Below are 12,127 nucleotides of genomic sequence, written 5' to 3' on the forward strand. Positions count from 1 at the left end.
TGAGGAAAAGCTCAAAAATAACTGCCTGTGACCAGCAGGAAATCCCAGCAGTTAGAAACAATGTATAGCTTCCACACCAAAGAGGCTCAACAGAGAGCCAAAGAGCAGGGAGGAGGCAGCCCTCTGCCCAGATGTTCAGCCATGCTTTGAGGCAGGCTGGCTAATATCAAGCAAAATGGAGCTCACACACCAGGTCCCTACAGGGGCTGGTTCCTCCTTTTAGCTAATGCACTGTTATGGATGGACCCCAAATGGTTAATCAATCCCATGATTACAAATTCAATGGCTCATCTCTCCTTGTGCAGAATCCAAGCTCTGGTGGCGCTGTTTCTGTTTTTGAGGACTCAATATGGTTTTGGTTTTGAGGACAACACCCAAACTGCCAGCGGTTTGTTTTAGGGAACCATCTCCTCCCACATTCATATAACCATCTGCAAAATGGATCACATATGTTGCGTGCAGAGAGTTTGATTCAGCTCTGACAGCAGGAGAGCCTCTAGCCCAAATATCTGAAAGTAATAAAACCCATCCCATCCTCCTGATGCCTCATGCTAACAGTGGATTGACCTATATTCACTTTGCATTAGAACGCCTGTCAATAGTAAGCAACCTGCACGGATACGTAAGCACAGTTAAAGACAAAACAAAAGAGCTAATTGGTTTCTGGCATGTCTCTCAGCCTCCTCCTGCCTTGGCTTGCAGTAAGGATACGAAACTTCTTGCTCCCATAAGATGAGGAATGGTAATGCTGGTCCACATGGCTGCTATGCACTGTGTTACAGGCCATGCTGACAGCCGTTGGAAGTGACTGGAATGCCCCACTCTGCCTTATGACCACTGCACAGACAAACAAAGCCAAGAGGGACAGAGCACCCACTATTTCACATATAGATATGTGAAGCAAGGAGAATTATGGAAGGACCCAGTGCGGGCAGCAGGCACCAAGGCAGCAGGCCGTTTCTCCTTTGGTGCCTGGTCCCCATGCCCACAGCCCTACTGCAGCCACAGGGCACAGCCTCCCCCCAGCAGCACAGAGCACATCTCGCAGTGCCACATGGGGAGCTCGATGTGCTGCTAAAGGGCTCCTTTCCCTTCCTAGCATCAGGAATTTCCCACCCCTTCATTTTATAAATTACCAGAACAGACATTTAAATGTTCAAGAGTAATCTGAACGGAGTATTCATGCCTTGGGCATTTTCACGCTCTACAAGGAGAGAAACAAAAGGGCCTCATTTAATATCTCCCTGTAGCATTCTCTGCTCTTGCTCTTCCATCACCAATCTCCAAAAGCGAACTCGCAGCGGTTCAATGCTCCTGCAATGCTCCAGCCCTCCCCTCTTCCTCTATAAGAGCAAGATGTGCTTTTAAAGCAAACCTCACAGGCAGTCCGAAACAGTTGGTGGGAATCCTTTCACAGAGAGAAAAATCATTTGTAACCAATAAAAAGAATATTCTGATTCCCAGGGTTTGATCAAGCACCCAAGGGAGTCACTGGATAGCACGTCTGCTACTGCTCTAGTGGCTCTGAGCACCTGCACTGGACCCTCTGGGGAAGCCTGAGTGTCTCTGCTCTATGGGGGATTTACAAGCTCTGTGTCAGCCTCTCCTGGGAGGCACAGGGAAGAGGAATGTCAGCCTCAGACAAGCAGCTTGAGCACATCCCCTCCAGCCCCGCTGCCTGTCCTTGTTCCTCCCTGATTGCTAAAACTGAAGAGAGCATAAAGGTGAAAAGTGAAAAGCATGGCTGAGGCTTGAGAATGGAGAGACCCACAGCTGTGCTCCCATATGCTGCCACGAACATCCATGGCCAAAAGTGCAGGCTGGAATCCAGGCTTATCTGGATGTGGTCTAAGGGATGCTTCACTATGGTGTGGCCAGCACAGTTGTTTGTTCAAGAGTTAAAAGAAAGTGATACTTCTTCCTATGGAGGAAGACCAGGAAATTAAATCTGGACTGGTCTCAGATCTCCCTCCTCACTCTTATGGGTTTCATTGCACAAAGAAGGAGTGGTGGCGGGGCTTGAATATTCTCCAAATGCGACTTCCCTTTCCTGTACAAGTCACTTTTAGAGAGAAGGGTTTAAAAGAACCAGTCCCTTGAGCCTCGTATGAACACCCGTCCCCTCACCTCCCCACAACAGTTCGACCCTTCCACAACCTGCACTGAGGTCACTTTGAGCCGCACGTGCCCACCACTCCCAGGCAGCGGAGCTGTGAGCTCTACAAACATGCTGAGTGACACCCCATCACTCGACAGCAGAGGCCAGCACTACAGCAGTACCAGAAAGTATTCTCTTTAGTTTGCAAGGCTACAAAAACTGGCCAAAGCCTTCACACAGCCTGAAACACAGCTGCAGTGTTTACATCTCTCCCTGAGAACCACACAGACATTTATCACTGTATGGCTGTGTTCCCCCAGCCACAGACCAGCCCTGGCATCCGGGGAAGGACTGTGTCACAAACAAGCGCCCACCCCAAGTACCCCTGGGGTATGCAGCACGTTGTAGCTGTTCGGAATTAGCTTCTGACCAGAAAAGGGAGCACTTTCTTCAGTCACTCTCAGGAAATGTTTTCGTTAAGGCCAAACTTCAGACATATTCACCATCGCATAGTGAGGGTGGTTTTTCTAAGAGCTAAGGATCACAAGGAAGCCACGTGGTCAAACAAGAGGTCATTATCCACCAGCTCCGGGGCGCAGTGGGAGCTGCTAAGCAATGAGCAATTTGAGAATAGAGCTGCTAAAGCCCTACCGGCAGTTTAAATACTGATTTTTCTGGCTAAGATTCATAGGGATATCAAGTCAGCACGAGAATATCTTGTCAAGGGTGGTAAAGTCAATACTGTAATAGACTGAGTCGTTTCTCTTTACTGCCACAACCGTATGACTTCATCGATACTCAGACCTGGAGGCAAAGGACATGAGGATGCTGCTCTGCGCCAGGCATCAGCCCCTGCTTCGTGCCATACAGCCACAGCAACTCAGTCCAACAGATGAGATTTGCAAAATGGGAATCATACAGAACTGCTTCTACTTAAGATGACTTAATACCTGGGGCTTAATATTAACTTATTGGTTCCTGACACAATTATATGACGGGAGATTTTTCAAAGGCACAAAGTCAGCAGGAATTAAGTTCAGGGTTTGACCCAAACCTTTAAAATCCCCGTAACTACACAGTTCATCTCTACCACAACCTGGATGCTTTCAGGACCATCACCAATAGCAAACAACATTCATTTAACTGAATGTGCTCCAAGAGCTCTGCGGAGCGACCTGCCCTCCTGGTGCCAAGTTGCACAGCCCCCCCAGTTCCATGCACCCGCGGTGGAGAGCAGTGAGGTTCCGCCGTTCCCTGCTCCCTCCAGGCTTTCCATTGCCACCTCTGGAAAGCAGCAGATGCTGAAGGAAAAGCCCTGCAGATTCCCCGAGCTCCCTTTGAAACCCAAGGAGAACAGATGAGCAACACATCTGAAATTAATTACAGCAAAAACCTACTGCATTGTTCTCTCCTCCCCTTTCTTTTTCTCCTGACCCCCGATCGCAGAGCTTTCACTGAAGCCTCTGTGTGGTGCGTATATTTTCCTAACGTCGCCAGGGCCAAAACAGTACAGCTGAGACATTCACAGAAGTCAAAGAGAGTGCAGAGCCAGGTTAGCGCGGGGGTACAATAGCTCCTTAAGAGCGAGCGTCTCCCCTGCCCGCCGGCCCCCTCCTCCCAAACCTTCCGTCTCTAATGAACCTTTGGTGTCCGTCCACCAAAAACAAACATCAATCAGGCAACAGGCTGTTCCTTTTCCCCTGTTGCTGGTCTGAAATAACAGTCATCCCCCGCTGGGCTGGGAACGCCACTTCCCCGTCCAGCACACATACAGGATAATAAGGGGGAGGCGAAGGAGGGAGGAAAACCCGCTCCAAGGTGCCAGAATACACAGCGAGCTGTGCCTGTCGGAGCCAGGGAAAACTTGGGAACACAACAGCTTTTGATTCCTTCTGTCCCACTGGGCACGTTAATTATTTAAGGGCTGGCTTGTGAGCTGCTGGTGGTGGTAGGAAAGGGGTGGAAGGGAAATCAGGCTTTTCCCTACTGCCCCAGCCCCGTCCTTGTGCTGGCACAACTGTGTGCACGCATGTGTGCATGCAAGCAAGTGGCTTCAAGCCTGCTCAGAGCTGCATCCTCCCCCCCCTGCACCAAGACCTTCCTTGCTGGCTCGCCACCACAGACAGCACAGGACAGCATCTGGATCCAATGAGTGACAGCACAGAGCAACGCGCCCGGACTCCTCTCCGCAGTTCCTCGTGTGTTATGACAGGGGGAAGGGGGAGTTTATATTGGACAGAGCTGGAAATGGAGCTGCAAATCAGAGTTCGGCTCATGATTTGCTAGCAGGGCTTTCTAGGTGTCTGAAGGAACACTTTGGAAGGAGAACAGGGAAAAGGAGAATGTAACTACATCTCATTTGGATGGAGAGGACTCACAGATGTTAGGAATATTTTTGATCAACAGCTTTCCTGGCACTGCTCTTGGTGAAATCCACAACCTTGACGGCTAGCTGAGTAAGAAAGTGCTGGCAAGCTCCTGCCTGCATGCAGGCAATTTGCAATGCTGCCAGTCAATATTTCAGTGAAAACAGAATTGCAGGGATCACATTCAAAGAGGGGAAAAGGCAAAATAAAACAAAGCAGAACAAAAAAACCCCAAGACTCCCATTTTAAGAGAAACTCTGATAGGACCCATTGGGAAGACCTTCCCAAATCACAACATGCCCTTTGTTTGCTTAGCATTAATGCCCTGCAAGGATAAGGAGAGCCCACCAGCAGCATGAGCAGCTCAGCAAGGAGTGGCTCTACACGGGGGCACCTGGGCAGCACGTTCAGAACAGGCTGCAGGAAATGATGCAGAAAGATGTTTGCAGCTGTCCTTTCGGTGGAGGAAATGGATGCAGCAGGCAGGGCCTGAGCCACAATCCCAGACCCAGTCCACTAAAAGCATTATGCCCAGAGTTTGTCTGCTGCTCCGGTGAGATGCACAAAATGATCGGGTCTACTTTGATCATTAGGCTGGTCAGTACAGAACGTAATGGAAGAAATCTTGTTGACTTCGTGTTTCTAGCTCAATTTTTAAGATTGATTCAATAATAAAAACAATGATAATGTTCATTATTGTGTAAACATTCAATGCTAAGGTTGTCAGATTTCTTTCCTAGCCGTTATGCCCACGCCAGGTCAGGCTGTCCCTGCAGAGCTGGCACTGGGAGCCCCTCACTGTGCCATGCAGGACAGCCATGTGCAGCTCTTTGGAAGCTCTCTCAACACTGGATCACCGATAAATACAGAAATACAGAACAAACCGAGCCAACACGAGCAGCAGATGCAGGTTCATAGATGTCTGCTTGTTACCAAAATCCACCACAGCTGAGACTTAAATAGTCTCTGTTATGCAAAACAGGAGAGGGAGTGGAATAGAGGGAAACTGGCAATTACCTAATTTTATTTCCCTCCTTGCCCATTTACTTTTCATCAGGTTGCTCTGTGCTTGCATATGAGAGGTGCTTGTGAGTGCTAAGTTAAGCACAAAGCCAGCTTGGTACTTTCCTTTCACTGGGAGGAAGTCTACACGTGCTTTTCTGGTTGCAGAAGGCAAGTACAGCTAGCACATTATTTTATGTTATTCTGCAAGTGCCCCATGCTGCCTGGGAAGCAGCAACAGCCGGGCTGCACCGTCCCTCATTCCAAGCTGTACTTCTGAACGTGACACAGCTCGCAGCCCAGCACTGTGACCCACAGCGGGGAGATGCACACCCATCTGCAGTCCTCTCTCTCACCTTCTAAAAACCCATTTCTTGCTTAAATCACCCAGCCCCAGTGGGCTGCCTCCTAAAGAACTCTCCTTGCTGGCAGCCGGTGTGCTGTCAGGCTTTGCTGCTCACCTTGCTAACACCTTCCAACCACATACCTGCAACAGGGCAAGAAGTTAACGTCCATTTCATTGGAGGGGGATCTGGAAGTATGACTACTCCCTTAGGACAAGCTTTAAAAAAATTTATTAGTGATGAAACCACTATATTTCTTCAGCAATGTAATAGGGCCCCATAAAAATTACTTCAATATCTTTTACAATTTAATGGCAAATGAGAACCCTTCCATGGGTGTTTTGAACTGTCCGACATAATCCTATAGCAGAGATGTAATTCTACAATAAATTTTGCTGGATAGTTAAAACTTTTTATATATATATATATATAAAGACTTTTAATTTCCTATTACCTGCAAGACTTTGCTATCCATTCAAATCAAATAAATGAAGTAAAGCACTGCAGTCACTTGTCTATCCCAGCAGTTTACAAGAAAATATTTACTGTTTGGAAAAAAGCCACTCCAGAACAAGTATCCTTTTCAAAAGCACAGAGAGGCAAACACAAACAGCATGCCAAGTGCTGCGCTCCTGCCCCGCACACCCGGAGCCAGGGGAAGTGAATGGGGTCAGCAAGGCCTCGGGGGGAGCAGCAGGCAGACACGGCTGTCCTGGAGCTCCCTGCTCACAGCCCTGCTGCCAGCCAGGATGAGCGGCGCATCAGGCTCATGCCATGCGTTTCATTCGCTGAGGAACTGAAGCTTTACGGAATCTTACATGAATAAAACATGTCCCCGAGGCGTGTTAAAGCCAGAACAGAGGAGAAGCGGTGGTTTGAGGGACGGATAGCTGTGCGGGGGCTGCAGCTGCTGCTGTGCCATGGCCGCCCGCCCGCGGCACCGGCTGCAGGCCGCCTCGGCCCCGCTCCGCAGGAAGCAGATAAGCCAACTATAAACAGGGAGTACAAAATACGGTATCTTGCAAACGTCCTTTAAGAGTCTGGCTAATGTAAACTCCTGCGCACATTTGGAAGGAATTCTCTTCTCTTTCTGGTTTGCAGTTTGATGGTCCTTTTATCTCCTTTCACGTGAACTGAGGAAAGCTAAAATTGGCCTCCTCAATCAATACGAGTTTGAGCTGGCGCGCTCAGGATATACACTATTTTGCTTTTATAGTTTATTTTAAATAAAAAGTATAATTAAAGAAAATAAACCGCTCACTTCATAACATTTATACAACGAAGACTTTATTTATTTTATTTACGTTTCGGTGGGCAAGGCACAGCATGCAGTTGGCTTTCTGCGCTACTTAACAAAGCCGCATTTGAAATTTAAAATCTTAAAGGAAATGAACAAATTCTGCGGAGGAAAGGCAGTTAAGCAGAGACTTCTTACATTACCCTCGGTAATCGTGCATGCATGTGCTCCTGCGTGCCTCTCCCTGCTCCAAAAACATACCCATGGCTTGGATGCTTTAAATCAAAAAGCAATTTCAGTCCGTAATACGCAAATAAATAATTAAACACGCTTTATCTCCTACAGTATTGCCTCTATTCATTCTAATCCCACTGACGGGAATGCAGCAACATACCCCACATCCTTAAAATAACAAAACAAAACACAAGACACCAAACAGAAGGCCTGGAAATGTTTATAATTCAACTTTTCAACTCTCTTGGCTGCAGCCTGAAGCTACAAAGCAAGCTCTATGCTGGCTCACTTGAGGGAGACGCACCGGGAGATAGCTGTGCAAACTGCACAGCAAATGGTGCAAGCCAAAGCCGCCCGCCGGCACGAGGCCATTCTGACTCTGCAGGCACACGGCACTCAGCTCCAAGTCAATAAATTATCCACTTCTGCGTTCTGAATGGTACCAAGTTAGTTGACAGTGTGGTTGTAGTGAATGGCCTCTCTTACTTGCCCTGGATGTGTTTTCCAGATGGCTGCTATGGCTATGGGTGGCTGTGTCCTGAATTACCATGAAATGCATGTAGCACGTACATAGGTGAGACATGGACGCCAGTGCGCATTCCCACTCCCAAAGAGAAGGCTGGGAGCTTTCCAGAGCCTGCAAGATGACAAAACTGCAAGAAGACTAAAAAGAATGCACTGCAGTTTCCTGCACTTGCTTTTATTCCGAGATGTGCCTAACTGGCTGTGACCTGTGTGATTATCTTGGTTATGCATGCTGGTAAAAAATCAAAGTCTTCCTCTTTCCCTGGCCACTGTGTAATTATATATCTGCATATGCAGAAAAGCCAGACCGCTAATATGCTCATGCAAGCAGTGACAAAATTAGATGGATCTTTTCAAAACAATGCTGGGATGGACTCACATGCTGGATTTCACAGTACTTCATGGTATCCAGCACTGCCAACCCCAGGAATTCACAAATCACAAGCCATCTTTAAAATGAGGTTAAGAACAAGGTATTTGGGCTGGGAAGCACAGAAGAACCACAGTTCCAGGCTTTCCTCTGTGGCCAGGAAGACTAAAATCTCACTTAAAAATGAAATTAAAGCTTCAATTCTCATATAGTCCTCTGAGGGCTTGGGTTTCATGAAAAACATAGAACACTGTACAGTTGTGCTAAAACCACAGGAGATGCAACATAGGGAGTAGAGCAGTTGCAGAACATCCTGAGAACTGTATCAATCACAGCAGTGTGGTTGCTATCTATCTAAATGCATTGCTTTATTTATTATTACAGATGCTGCTGTGCAAGTTTTTGCACGCCTGTAATTATGGAGGACTGTTGTCCCAAGATTTCAGCTGCAAATTATCATCCCCCTCAAGTTCACACAACGGCCAGGTGACTGCAAACAGGCTGGTGACCTCATCCAAACGTAACCAAAACCTGGAGATAAAGGGGAGGTCAAGAGACTGGAGACACCATTGCTTTTCCTGCATTTCAAACCATGCTGTGGACCCCACGCAGCAAACTAGAAAATTGATATCACTCCTGACCTCCGTTCACGTCAAACAGAGCTCAGTGCCTGATGCACCTGAGCAGACCTTCAGAATACAAAGCTTGGCATCAAGTGGCACAGCAAACAGGGGAGGCTCTGCTCTCAGCTGCCTGCCAGCACCGAGCCACCAGGAAGCTGCACTGCCACAAACCCACACCCAGCACCTTGTTCTGAGCTCAGCTGCGTTCAGGTTTCCTGCTTAGCTGGCTGTCACAGGTTCCTCCTCGGCAGTGGACTTGCTGCCTGCCCTGCCCTTGCCCTGCTTTCCTCTCTCACCCCAGCTTGCTGTAACAGCCATCGGTTTTACAGCATGTCCTACACTGGAGGTTTTGTGTTCTCATCTTTTAAAATGATTTAGTGTGACAGTTTAGTACTGAATTTAAAAAAAGGAAAAAAAAAAAAAAAAAAAAAAGGAAGAGAAGGAGAAGAGAGAAAAAGGAGAGACAGTCCCCTTAAGGCAACAGAATTATGGAGCAGTGATCTCAGAGGAACAAGGGTTCCTCTCTGGTTCAGATGCGCTTGTCAGGGCTCAGCGTCGTCTCTGAACAAGAAATCTCTCTTGCTGGCCCAAGGCACACTTTTGTGGTCAAGAGGACAGAAAATAAAAGAAGGAAACTTCAAAGGCCCATAAGCTGCACTAGCCCGCTGGGGCGGGTGGCTGCGGCACATCCCATGGCTGACAATTACGACCCGGGAAGGCTTGCCTCCCTCTTGTCAGAGGGATGAGACACAGGCTGTGAGCTTTAGAGCTTTGAGGATGTGTACAGTTCATGATGAAAGATAGCACTTCAAAGCCCTCTGCCTCGAAACCAGGGAGCAGTGAGTGGAGGGTAAGCAATCTTTTTGTCCTGGGGGGCAGCATGTGGGGGAAGGATAAGACTTATTTTCACTGCCATTTATTACTGCCATGAAAGAGAAGCCTCGTGCTGTTTATGGAATCTCTCATTAAACAGATCTCTAGATAAAATGCTTGATAAACATTCATTAGCTGGGTCTCCCAGCACACTTGGCTGATGAGCCCTGGTCTCTGCCTCACACAGGGGGAAGCAAGGCATGGAGCTTGGTAAGCAGCCCAGTGCAGGGCACCTCCAGTGACACCCGTGAGGTCAACCCAAATGCACACACACCATCACCACCAGGGCAGGCAGGCAGGCCTTCCCACAGCCGAGCCCCGCACCAGCCTTGGGTGCTCTCTTCTGCCCACAGATACACGGGGAGATGGTTGGGCACGGCCTATGCTCCCACCTCCCTGCGCCATGCCTGTCCTACACAGAAGGCAAATGACTGCCGGGCAGACTCCTGTGAGAAAGGAGCCTGTAAGAGCGCAAACAGACCTTTATTATTTGTTGATTGATTCATGCACCCAGAGGAGGTTAACACCTGGCCGTGGGCAGCAAACGTCCCCACAACTGCCCCGCCACAATGAGCACTCAACAGCTGCTTTCCTACGTCAGACAAAAAGCCATTGGTACGGCAGGCTGGGGATCCTCTGCTTTTCTTCTGAGCTGCTGTTTCCTCCTGCGGGGCGCTTTGACTCCTGAGCCCCAGGAGCTCAGCCCACGTCCCACTGCAGGTCTGTGGCCAAGGGCCAAGAGCAGCACTCCCAGCGAGCACCAGGCACTGCTCCTCGGCCGCTCTGCGGAGCTGCCACACGTGGTCAAAGGTGACATTTTACAGCTGTTCCAGCCTCCAACAGGTGAGAACTATCTATCTTAGCACTTAATTGCATTGCTAAGCCGCTGATAAGCTAGGACAGCATAAAGCAAATAAGCTAGGTCAAACACATCCCTGGGGAAAGCCTGTGGAGAACAGGGAGAGCTGCGCCAGATGACAAGTCTGCCTTGCTGCGCCACAGAGCAGGCCTGCCTTTAATTGACAACTGCCCTGCTGCGGCTGTGCTGGCTGCAGTCTCTACAGAAAGCCCCAAATAATTTACAGCAGTGCACTGTACAAGTGCCCTCAGGAGGCGAGCAGTGTGTGCCCACCATTGACTGGAAGTTCCAGCCCCACCGCCATGGCTCCAATGCGTGCCTGAAGTCAATGCAGTTATCTTGCAAAAGGAATTCCAGTGAAACGCTTTGAAAATTGCTTTCTCTTGGCCATATGGCATCGCCAAGCCCGGCCCTGTCGGCACGGTGTGCATTTGCATGTGTGAGAGACAAGTTCTGGCTCCTGCGTCGCAGAGTGACAACAGGGCGAGGGTAGAATTTAGCACTGTTTGAGTTTCTGCACAAAATCTCGACGAGACAAATTAATCTCACCTCTCAGCAGGAGCGGAGGCAGTGCCCGACAGAGCCTGCCCGCAGCACAGCCCGTGCCTCTCAGCAAGGTCTGCCAGCACTGCTGAGCACAAGGACAAGACCGAGGCAAAAATTACCATCCAAACCCAACACTGCACCATCTACTTCCACAGCAAACCAAACATGAACAGCCGTCAGCTACAGCGATATAAACAGCAGTGAAAAGACTTCAAGACAGCAAATTCGCAGCATTCACACATTTAACTTCCCGACGGAGAGGTATTTTGAAAACTCGTGTTGCTGAGCTGCTCTGTGATATGAAGGGGTGGGGGATCTTGGGCTTCAACACAAGGAGGAGCCAACAAAGCTGCTCACACTTCAACACAAGCCTCTGCAGCAGATCTCTGTGCCACGCGTTTATTCAGGATGGCAAGAGTTTTGTTTTGCCGAGGCAGTACCGTATGGGCAATCTGGCTTGCCTTACCAGCGAGCCAAGGCCGACAGAAGATAAATGCTCTTCCCCATTTGTTTAAATTCTCTCCTTCCCCCACATCAAACCACATACTTTCATAAAAATATCTGCAAATGTAATAACACAATAGTCTTGTCATCAGTTTCCACACTGGAACTGATAATTTGCAAAGCCTGGAAAGAAGGAGAATTCCTAATACTTAACACTGCTGAAGATCCCAGCTATAACCTGGGCCTGTATCCAGGTGATGCAGCACACACCACAACACCTGTTCATGACCAGCACCCACTCCTACACAACTGCAAACTACTCCTTTTTCTTGGTCCTCTTGTAATAACGCAAGAAAGTTATTTCACCACTTTTCACTTGCTGATCTCCCCCTTCAGGGTATTTGTATGTCCCTCCTACTTTTTATGCCGCAGCTCAATGCTGGGAATGTTGCAGAACAGCTGCATGCCCTGCCAGTTTATTCGGAGCCATATCACAGAATCACGGCATGGTTTGGGTTGGAAGTGACCTTAAAGCCCACCCAGTGCCACCCCTGTGCCATGGGCTGTGTGTCCCCCAGCTCAGGCTGCCCAGGGCACAGCCACGGC

General features: G+C 48.8%; 1 protein-coding gene across 22 annotated transcripts in view; it reads right to left on the reverse strand.

Annotated features, from left to right (window-relative positions):
- Positions 1-12,127, reverse strand: part of FBRSL1 (fibrosin like 1) — a 422,126-nt gene that overhangs the window by 37,062 nt on the left and 372,937 nt on the right. The window lies entirely within an intron of this gene.

Source organism: Meleagris gallopavo, chromosome 17 (genome assembly GCF_905368555.1).
Source record: "Meleagris gallopavo chromosome 17, MGAL_WU_HG_1.1, whole genome shotgun sequence".
Classification (NCBI taxonomy): domain Eukaryota; kingdom Metazoa; phylum Chordata; class Aves; order Galliformes; family Phasianidae; genus Meleagris; species Meleagris gallopavo.